Below are 12,041 nucleotides of genomic sequence, written 5' to 3'. Positions count from 1 at the left end.
TCCCTAAGCAGTAGTGGAGCAGATCACATTCATCTTATATCCCTAAGCGGCAGTGGAGCAGACGAAAGAAACAAAAATTTCATCCCATGAGTTGTAGCAGAATAGATTGAGTCATGTTTCTCTAGAGCGCAATGAAGTGGATTGAAGCAACGAGACACAGAGAATAGAATGAAGCTATTGAAGAGAATGACCCAAAGAAGTCAAGACTAGATGGACTAGGCAAATTTGGTCTTTCTCAGTCTTTGCCCTGTTCTCGTTACACGAAACGAGCAAAGAGGGGCAACTGTAAAAGCCCAAATTTGCCGGGCCTAGTGCCAAAATAAAACAAAATAAATACATGCCACAGTCCATTAAAGCAGGCCAATATGGCTAAATTAGAAAATAAAATACCCAGGCCAAAATTAAGAAACCCCAGCCCACCTATCTTAACATTCAGCAAAAATAAACCCTAGCCTCCTTAACTCTTTTCAGCCGCCAGCCTCCACGCATGCCACTACCGCCACTGCTTGGCCATCACGCGCACACCCACACCTGACACACCTGCAACAGAGACAGAAACAACAGCAAAAGGAAGCATGCGAGAATGGGGCAAAGAATAAACAAAGAACGGAAACAAAAAAAAAGGAAATGAATGTTTATAGATCGGCTTTAAAAAGCCAAAATCAAGGATCAAAAGGGGGGATTTTTTTGGGATTTTCCTTTCATTTTCGATTGTAATATTACTTGAGAATACGAGAGTAAAGCAGATTCAAGCAAGAAAACACCCGAAAACAGAAAAGGCAGTCAGATCTAGGTTTCTTTTATTTTTATTATTCAAAAAACTCATCTATTATATATCTTTACATAGCATATGTTTATATAAAAAGAGTTAAAAAAGGTAAAAATTTACCTGCTTTCGGATCGGCCGAAAAGAGGGATTTTTGACCCTCCGACCGCCGCACACGGCGGCGCCGGCGAGCCTCCGATGGCCGTCCGGTGTCCCCCCTGGCCGGAAATCGCTCCGGGCTCCCCTCTCCTCTCTCCCTTTTCTTTTTTTTTCCCCTCAGCTTTACAAATGATTTTTTTGAATATTTTCGACTTTTATAGGGGTCAAAACGCACCGTTTTGGACCCCCAGTTTAAATAAATAAAACGACGCCGTTTTGAACACGGGTCGGGTCGACCCGACCCGCACTAGGGAGGATCCGCGTGTTTTTCTTTGGAAGGGCTATTGCACTTTTAGCCTTCCGCCTTTTTGGGAGTTTACAATCAAGGTTTTTTATTTTTTAATTTGGCTCCATGGTGTTGCCCCGAATTCATTCTGGTCCCCCACGCTGCGCAGCGTTTTTAATACTTGGGTTTATTGCGCTTTTGACCCTCCAAGTCGCATGCGTGTTACAATTAAGTCTCTTTTCTTTGTTTCATTTTAAATTGGCCCTACAACTTTGTTTTTAATTCAATTTAATCCTTTTTTTGTTTATTTTGTATCTTTATTAAATATCCTTATTATTTTATATTAGTATTATAGTATTACTATTATTATAATATGTACTAGTGTATATTTTATTACGTACATGTATACACATATTTTTTTCATATTTAATATTTTTCATTTCACTTTATTTTAATATTTTATTATTTTATGTTCGTTTCTTTTATATTCCCATGTTATTATTATTATTATTATTATTATTATTAGTTTATGCTTTGTTATATATTTATATATTTATAATATGTATTATAAGTACTTATACATACTTAATATATTTTTCACATTTCATAATTCTTATATACTTACATATATTTATGCATATTTTACATCATATACATACTTATATATTCTTTATACTCTTAAAAATGCTTTTTGTTATTTCACATATTTTATAATTCACATACATATATTTTATATTATCACGATTTGTAAATATATAAACACACATTACATTTTTATAATACTTACCGATTTTATATATATGTACATACTTATCTATGTTTTCATATTCTGTAATTTATATATTTCTTATTTTATGGCTTTAAATTATACATGCATATATATTTTTTACATAATTGTATTTATTGTCATCATTGTTATTTGGTGTTTGTTTATTTATCCATGTACACTTGTGCTTTTTCTAAAATGTTAGTTCTATTTATTTATTTGTATGCTTTGTTTATGTAATCGCTCGTCATTTCATTTTGCCTATTGTATTATTGTTACTCACTTTGCCTTGCTCACCTTGTCGTATTCGTTATTGTTTTTGTCAAGCATTAATACCAAGCATCAAAAGGAAAATTTTCTAAATAAGGCAATATTTCGCGTTTGGAAAATCGAGAAAACGTGCCCTAACGTGCTGGGTTTCGATTTCTCGTTCGACTAAATAGCCAAATATCCTCTTAAAGCTTCAAAGTGTGGTTTCATTAAACTATAAGGTGATCTTGGTTTCGATGATTTAGAGTATCGTGTCCTAACGTGCTGGATGTGATATTCCTTCGGAACAAGAGAATCTTATATTCCAATTCACGTCATCAGAGTTTCTTTCAAGGATCGTATTTTTTTTAAAAACTCTTCAAATTTCTAATTTTCGACACTAAGACACTAATTAATCAACTAGGTACCAATTTTGGGCGTATCGAGGGTGTTAATCCTTCCTCGAGCGTAACCGACTCCCGAACTCATTTTTCTGAATTTTGTAGACCAAAATCGTTGTTTTAATAAAATTAAATCATTTATTAAAAACAACCACATTTTAAGGTGACCCGATCACACCTCGTCAAAAAGGGATTGGTGGCGACTCCCGTTTTCATTCTTTTTTTCAAATCCAAGTCGACCCCGTTTTCATCCAAAAAAAATGGTGTCAACACCCATGTGGCCAAGGGACACGCCCGTGTGATCCTATGACATGCTCGTGCCTCAGACCGTGTCTTACCCCGTGTAACTTCCTAACTTAGGTCACACGGCCAATCCATACGCCCGTGTGCTAGGTCGTGTTGTCAATTTATTTTCAAAAATTAAGTTTAGATTCACACAGACAAATCACACGCCCATGTTTTAGACCGTGTACCTCACACGGTTGAGACACACGCCCGTGCCTCTACCTGTGTATTCAATTCTGAGCATTTTGTTTCTAAATTTTAAGATGTAGGGGACACACGGCCAGATTACACGCCAATGTACATGACTGTGTGTCACACACGGCTGAGACACGCTTGTGTTTCTACATATGTGAACGAAAATAGGCCATTTTAAGGCCACTTTTCTCACATTTTTTACTACCAACCTGCACACAACTCTTTCATATACAAATATAATTCAACCAATAACCAATACAAGCCAAAAATCATGTTTTAAACTTATTAAGCCATTACAAAACTCCCTTGCATACACTTATCATAATAACTCCATTCATTAAATACTAAAACTACTACTATGTATATGCATACAAACATAAACATATGTATCATTCACGACCATATGTCAAGTTTCACTATTTTTTAAACTAATCCTATACATGCCATATAATCCATGGGTTGTATTACAAAAATCTACCAGAGAAATCTGGATAGTGTGATCCGATGTACTGATCCGATCTTCCGAACTCACATTAATCTACAAGGAACATTAAACACATAAGAGTAAGCTTATAGAAGCTTAATAAGTTCATATGTTTTAAAAATAATTCTTACCAATCATACTGCATTAAATAAATAACAAACAATTCACTAATGTTTCCTATCATTCACAATTCAAATGATAAATCCACTTGATTGAGCTCAATATCAATAACTACTTAATTCCTATCACATTAAACCATGTAAAAACTTATCCATCTTGGTCAAATTAGAGAACGTCTTACGGATTTGAGTACATCGATTACTTGGTGCCATAGTCTAACTATGGTCTTACACGAATATTGTCATGGCCCTGCCTTGGTCTTACACTCGTAGTGCCATAATCCAGTTATGGTCTTATCATCATAAGGCCATAGCCCAGCTATGGTCTTTCGCGAATATTTACTACCATGGTCCAACCATGGTTTTACGTTCACGGTGTCATAACCCAATAATGCCTTTTCATTTATATGACATAGCTCAGCTATGGTCTTACATTTAACATTGGCATAGTCCAAACATGGTCTTATCTGTCAACTCGTCTTTAGCCACGTAACGATCATACTCAATTCCTGCGTTCTACTCAATTTAAACTTTTAATTTAATTTTCATATTGTTACGATATTCATAATTCAATAACAAAGATATAAAATAATACATTATATTATCTCTAATTTAACAATTAATCATGAAATTCAACCATATGAACTTATCTAGAGTAGTTTGCAGAAGTTGTAGAAAATTCAAGGACTAATCAGCTATTTTCTCTTTTCCACGACTTTTTTGAGCTCTTGGTCTATAATATAAAATTTCCATTCATTAGCATTAATTAAATTCTAATTCACTTCACAATTTATTACGAAATAAAAGTACCATTAGTTAAAGTGTTGTGGCATCGCCACGGTTCGAAGGAGGCAACCTGGGAAACTAAGGAATCAATAAGATCACAGTATCCAAACTTATTTCAGGTAATAAATTTCAAAGACGAAATTTCCTAAAAGAGGGGAGAGTTGTAACAGCCTAATTTTCAGTGTGGTCGAAAACAGTGATTCGAGGTCACTAAATCTGAAGATTGATTTTGAAATTTTAATAAATTAATATTTATGAGTCAAGTATGATTTTGAAATATTTTTGAATTAGTGAATTTTGTGAATTAAAAGAATATATTAGGTAAATTGAGTTGAAAATGAGGTATCGAGATTTTGATTTTATAAATCGAGCCGTAAATATTTTTATAAATATTTATGGAGTGTTAGTGAATTAGTATTAAAGTTTCATTAGAAAATTCTAACGTTTGATAGTTAATTAATTAAAAAAGACTAAATTGAAAAATGTACAAAACTTGCTAATTAAAGGAATAATGATTAATAGCATAAGAGATAATTAAGGTAGGATCAAATACATAATTAGGCACATGGGCAATGGCTGGAGGGCATGTGGGAAGAAGAAATAGACAAAATATGTGTGAAATAAGGGCAAAATGGTAATTTGGTTAGAATTAAAAATAAGACTAGTGACTAAATTGAAATCCTAGACAAATATTCATATTTCTCCAGCCAAAAACAGCCATTAAAAGTCTCTCTAAGCTAGTTTTTCATATTTTTCTACAAGCAAGTTCAATTCTTGATTATTTCTTGTAATTTTTGTAATTTTAATACTTTTACAACTAGGTCCGATTATTGAATTCATTAGTTTTTTATTCTATGAGTGATATTGAAAGTTTCCATGGATAATTATTGGAATTTTATGATGAATAAGCATGGATTTGAAGTTCTAATTTTGTTATGTGATGATTTTATTAAGTGATTTCAATAGAAATTGATTTTTAGGACCTAATTGTGAAAAAGTTAAGAATTAGGGTTTAATGTTGAAATTATGAATATCAAAGGCTGTGTGGTAGCCTAAAATGATTAGATAAAGTGTTAATTGAGAAAAATTAGCTCAATTAATGGGCTAATTGATTAAGGACTGAATTGTAAAAACTATAAAATTTAGGGTAAAAGTGTAATTTCAAAAATTAAAGGATATAAATTGTGAAGTGAATTAGAATTGAATTAAATGCTAATGAATGGAAATTTTATATTATAGACCAAGAGCTCAAAAAAAGTCATGGAAAAGAGAAAATAATTGATTAGTCCCTAAATTTTTTACAACTTCTGCAAACTACTCCAGGTAAGTTCATATGGTTGGATTCCATGATTAATTTTTAAATTAGAGATAATATAATGTATTATTTTATATCTTTGTTATTGAATTATGAATATCGTAACGATATGAAAATCGAATTAAAAGTTCAAATTGAGTAGAAAATAGGAATTGAGTACGATCGTTATGTGACTAAAGACGAGTTGACGGATAAGACCATGGTTGGACCATGGTAATGTTTAAATAGCTGGGCTATGGCATTTTAGTGAAAAGACTATAACTGGGTTATGGCACCATAAATGTAAAACCATGGTTGGACCATAGCACTAAATATTCGCGAAAGACCATAGCTGGACTATGGCATCATGATGATAAGACCATAACTGAATTATGGCACTACGAGTGTAAGACCATGGCAGGGCCATGGCAATATTCGTGTAATACCATAGTTGGTCTATGGCACCAAGTAAATGATGCACTCAAATCCGTAAGATGTTCTCTAATTTGACCAAGATAGGTAAGTTTTACATGGTTTAATGTGATAGAAATTAAGTAGTTATTGGTATTGAGCTCAATCAAGTGGATTTATCATTTGAATTGTGAATGACAGGAAACATTAGTGAATTGTTTGTTGTTTATTTAATGCAGTATGATTGGTAAGAATTATTTTTAAAACATATGAACTTATTAAGCTTCTATAAGCTTACTCTTGCGTGTTTAATGTTCCTTGTAGATTAACGTGAGTTCGAAAGATCGGATCACACTATCCAGATATCTCCGGTAGATTTTTGTAATATAACCCATTGTTTATATGGCATGTATAGGATTAGTTTAGAAAATAGTGAAAATTGACATATAGTTGTGCATGATACATATGTTTATGTTTGTATGCATATACATAGTAGTAGTTTTAGTATTTAATGAATTGAGTTATTATGATAAGTGTATGCAAGGGAGTTTTGTAATGGCTTAATAAGTTTAAAACATGATTTTTAGCTTGTATTGGTTGCTTGGTTGAATTATATTGGTATATGAAAGAGTTGTGTGCAGGTGAATAATTAAAAATGTGAGAAAAATGGCCTTAAAATTGCCTATTTTCGTCCACATGGGTAGAGACACAAGCGTGTGTCACAGCTGTGTGTGACACACAGTCATGTACATGGGTATGTAGTCTAGCTGTGTGTCCTCTACATCTTAAAATTTAGAAACAAAATACTCAAAATTGAGCACACAGGTAGAGACACGAGTGTGTGTCTCAGCCGTGTAAGGTACACAGTCTAACACACGGGCGTGTGATTTGTCCATGTGAAACCTGCATTTAATTTTTGAAAAATAAATTGACTACACGGTCTAGCACACGAGCGTGTAGATTAACCGTGTGACCTAAGTCAGGGAATTACACGGGATAAGACACGGCCAGAGGTACAGGCATGCATAGGATCACACAAGCGTATCCTTTGGCCACACAGGCATGTGACCTTTGTACCTAGGAAAAATTTTGAAATTTCACGAAAAATTTTCTTTGAGTTCCCTATTTAGTCCCGATTTGCATCTAATGTTTAAATAGGGCTTCGAGGGTCTATTTAAGGGACGATATGATTAATTTCAGAAAATGAATAGTAAATGACATGATTTATTTATAATTGTTCTGTAAATTCTAGTAATACTTCGTAACCCTATTCCGGCGACGGATATGGGTTACTAGTGTTACAAGAATAGTGGTATAACACAGGCTACACCAATACACTCCCGTTGTGCACTCTAGTCCCAAAACACTACCACACCAAACTTGAACTCAAGACCTCTCACACCCACCCAGAACACTTAACCACTAAAGTAAATACACATTTACGTCCAATCACACACAGTTATTATGTTCTAATCAAAACATCGAAACATTCCCGACCATACTTGACTCAAAGCTGTCGAGGAAAGTCCCTAATTTGATGTTCTATGGACCCATATCGAAATATGCTCCCGCCTTTTTCCAACAATTGCCCGGATGGCGCTTCGTACGGTGCTCACAAAATGAAGAGCTCGCACCACTACCAGCACCCTCCGCACAACCGTTATTGCCACTCAGATGTGTTTAACAGCTTCGCAGAACGAGGCTCCAACCTTGGAGAACTGCGATCCCTTTTCTTCCCACAATCTACGCACCTAGTTCAGAGCATTTCAGTAGAACCCCTTATCAGAGCCTCAAACACTTTCTCTAGTACTTCCCTCACTACATGAGTCAATGCCTCTGTAAAAAGCTTCAGGTTATCACTACCCGAAGTTGGCAGAATCGGATTGTCCTCTAACTCTTAAATAGACACGAATCCCGGATAAGCAGACGACTCATCGCGACCTTGCTTACCTTCAGAATCCATATCTATCCTATGACTGACTTAGGATATCTACATTTTTAGAGAACAAACATAAAATAAATTCAAATTCCTACATTTGCAATCTTACAGTTTCGAATTTCCACCTGGACCAGCATTGGAGTCTTAGACATTTTATTTTCGTAAAACATTTCTAAAACCCAAATCATTTCAACTTACTGTGGTAATTTTTTTTAAAAACAACCACGTGCGTACACGGATACGAAAAAACACAGGCCGAGTTTTTGCAAACCTGGCTCTAATACCACTAAATGTAACACCCTAAACCCAGCCTAAAAGTTTAGACCGAAACCCGAATTTACATTGATCATCGAAGTGATCATAGGAAAAATTTACAAACAAATTATCTCAAATTCCATTACATTCATACTTAAAGTTTAATTTCATGAACAAAGCAAGATTTGCGCAAAAAACAAAACTGAACTTGTACCACAGTTTTAGTAAAATCTTACAGTTCAAAATAGTATAACAAAATGGAAATCAAAAGTAGAACTGATATTTTATTTGTAATTGTGACTATCCGAGACCTCCGTATACTGCATCCAGTGTCAAAGTTTAGAAACATACCTGTAAATGGAAACACTAAGAGGGTGAGCTATATGAGCTCGTGTGAGTTCGAATCGAGACTAAAAATAGAATTATGGAAATTCAATTCAATTGCGTAACAGATTTACAGAGTCGTGTGAAAATCGACAAATTTTCCCAAATCAGCCACACGATCGTGTGGCCAAGCCGTGTGGCACCAAAATTCACCAAAAAACCCTAACTCTTAAAAGCACACAGCTGTGTGAACTAGCACATGCCCATGTAGCCATCCGTTTGGTCACGAAACCACCTCGGAACAAGCCAAAATCACCGTTTTAGCCATCAAAACAGTCCCCAACCCTTGCATTAACAAGAGTATAATGGAAAATTGGAGTATTCCCATATCTTTTCAACGACTAAAAACCCAAAACCAACGAGTTAGCGCACATTCAAGAAATGCTGAAACAATAGTTCGCAAAATAAAAATAGAATAGGTAAGATTCGAATCCTACACCTGATTCATGATCGAAAACGTCCGAAACCCGACTTGAAGATAGAGAAAAATGAAGCTCCATGGAAACCACCACACAACCCTTTTCCAAAAAGAAAAGAAAAAGAAACAAAAGAAAACCCAAAGAGGGAGAGGGAGAAGAGAATGTGCCAAAAAAGAAAATAAATCCCCAAAATAAAATAAAATAAAAATAAAGAAAAAAACAATATTCAACAAATCATTTAAGAAAATAAAAATATTTCTCCTAAAATGCAAAATAGTTTTCTAATGTTTTGTCATTTTTACCATAATGAAAGGTTGAATTTCTTCTAAAAAACTTTTGTTTGATGTTTCATCAATAATAATTAATCCTGATAAAGACAAAAAGATATCAAAGAAATTTCTGAAAGTGGAAAGAAGTAAAGAATTGTCTCAATTTTATTCCGAATTTATTTGAATTCTATATAATGAAAATAAAATATTAAATAAATTTACATATCTAGAAAGATATATATTTTCAAATAAGGCAAAGAAATTACTGATTTCGGGTTTTTTTTTTAAATTCTAAAAAAATCAAAATACTTTTAAAATAATCTGACATATGTTAGATTTGTAGAAATTTAATTTCATATTTCATATTTTTTAATATATTTTTAATTTATTGATAAACATTTATTTTAATATTATTAGTGTATTTGATAAATTTTATTTTTTAAATTTTATTTTATATAAAGAATAAAAAAATAATATGGGCCAGACTTTAATAGAATTTTAGGCCAGGCCAAAGCTTAAAAAATAAACCTAAATTTTTGTTTTGACCCGACACAACTCCAACCCGACTTGATTCAATCCATGATCAGGTCTAATCTATATTTGAGTTTTCTACTTCTTTTATTATGTTTTTGACTTTTTGGCACTTGGTGATGGATTTGGGGAAGTTTGTCTTGGATGTGTCTTTCAAAGCATGATTTTGGTGATGGTGGATTTTGTTGAATTTTTACAAGTTGCTTTGGAGATTTCTCCTCATGAGTTAATTTTTCATTTCTCTGTTTTTGACATTGGAGTTTCATTATTTCATCGGTTTCTAAGTATTGATTTTGACTGTGATTTGTGATTGGAGGTGTTTTCTTGGGCAAGTCTCTCATGGTGCTTTGATTGATTCAGGGATTGTTTCGTTTTTCTTTTTGGTGATGTCTAAGTGTTTGAAAGTCATGCATGATGTTTGACTTATATGGTTGGTGATTTCATCCTGTTTATTTTTTATTTTGTTTTGTATTTTTTAGTAATAATTTAAAATATTTCACTTTTACCTACAACACTATCCAAATCACAAACAAAAATTAATCATTTTTTTAATAAATTAAATTTTTACTTTTACATTATTTAAAACTTTATTTTGCTCCAAAATAAATTATTTTGTGGCCATAATATTTAAATTTATTTAATAATCTACATCCACTAATTAATAATTAAATTAAGTTAAAAATTATATACAAAAATTGAATTTCACACAATCCACTATTATAATTTTTATATTTTACAAAATTCAAAATGTTGTTTATTTAAATTCAGTCTAATATCAATTATTATTTTTTTTAAATTAAACTTATATATTATTATATTTTAATTTTGTAATTGAATTATTAAAACATTTTAAGAAATAATTAAATATAATTTAATTAATATATAGAGTCAATGGAAAAAAAGAAAATAGTATATATATATATTAGATAGTAGATTCTTTATATGATTTCAATTAGATTTCAAAAGTACATATTACCAATTTTATTTGTTTCCAATAATACTAAAAAAAAGATTAATTTATACTTTTTAACCATAGTATGGGAACAAGTCAGCATCCCATTTTTAGCAGTGGGAAGTGGTGAGCCACTAATAAGATCAAATGGAAAATGAAAATGAAGTGAAAAAGTAGGATTCCACATTTTGCTTTGATATTTTGCATTGCATCTATGCTATTATAATTCAAACCGAAATATAAATACTCAAAAATATTAGGTGTAGTGATAAGTTATATTGTACTCTCAAGTGAGGAAAATGATTCGAGCCTTAAAAATAACATTATTAAAAAAAAATCACGAACCTCAAACATAAATCATAAAATGAACATAAATTAAAAATTCAATCTACATATATTTAAACTTCAAAGTTTCAGGAACTTTAAGCATCTATGCTTTTAAAGTTAGAGCATTTGGTTCTTATCTTCATGTATATATACACACATAATTCTACAGATTTTTTTTTATGCTTAAAGGGTTCATAAATTATTAAAGCATGACTTTTGAAATGAAAGAATCCTCTTGAATGAATTTCTCTATTATGAATTAATTACATTGCATTGGTTGGGTTGAATCCAAAAGTTAAGGGGTAATACTTTAATTATGAATTTATTTATAATTTTTTCTCAATCTTTAAATAAGAGAATAAATATAATTTAATACGTTTGAACTTATATATTTCTATACAGATAAAAATGTTAATACTAACCGAATTAAAATTTAATCAATAAAATAAAAAAATGACTTTAATTTATCTGTTGGTATTAGTAACTTAACTTCTAAGGCTAGCTGACATAATTACAATTTCACATTGAAGAAGAAAGTTTAAATCAAGATAACCCTATCTTTTAGAAAAATTATTACATTTTGTTTCCTACAAAAGATTTCAGTGAGATAAATGTTTAAATTCGAATTTTAAATTTTTTTATTTTATTTATGTTAAGAGTTTAGAGTTATTTCTTCTAATAATATGTCTTTAAGATTAAATTTGTATTATCTTTTTAATAATATTGATAAAATTTTTTAAACTTATTTAATATTAAATCTTAATCGTCCAATATCATGAAGCCTTCAACTATAGCAAAAAGACCAAAAAAAAATCATAACCCCA

Source organism: Gossypium hirsutum, chromosome A13 (assembly GCF_007990345.1).
Source record: "Gossypium hirsutum isolate 1008001.06 chromosome A13, Gossypium_hirsutum_v2.1, whole genome shotgun sequence".
Lineage (NCBI taxonomy): Eukaryota > Viridiplantae > Streptophyta > Magnoliopsida > Malvales > Malvaceae > Gossypium > Gossypium hirsutum.
Note: the sequence above shows the minus strand (reverse complement) of the source record.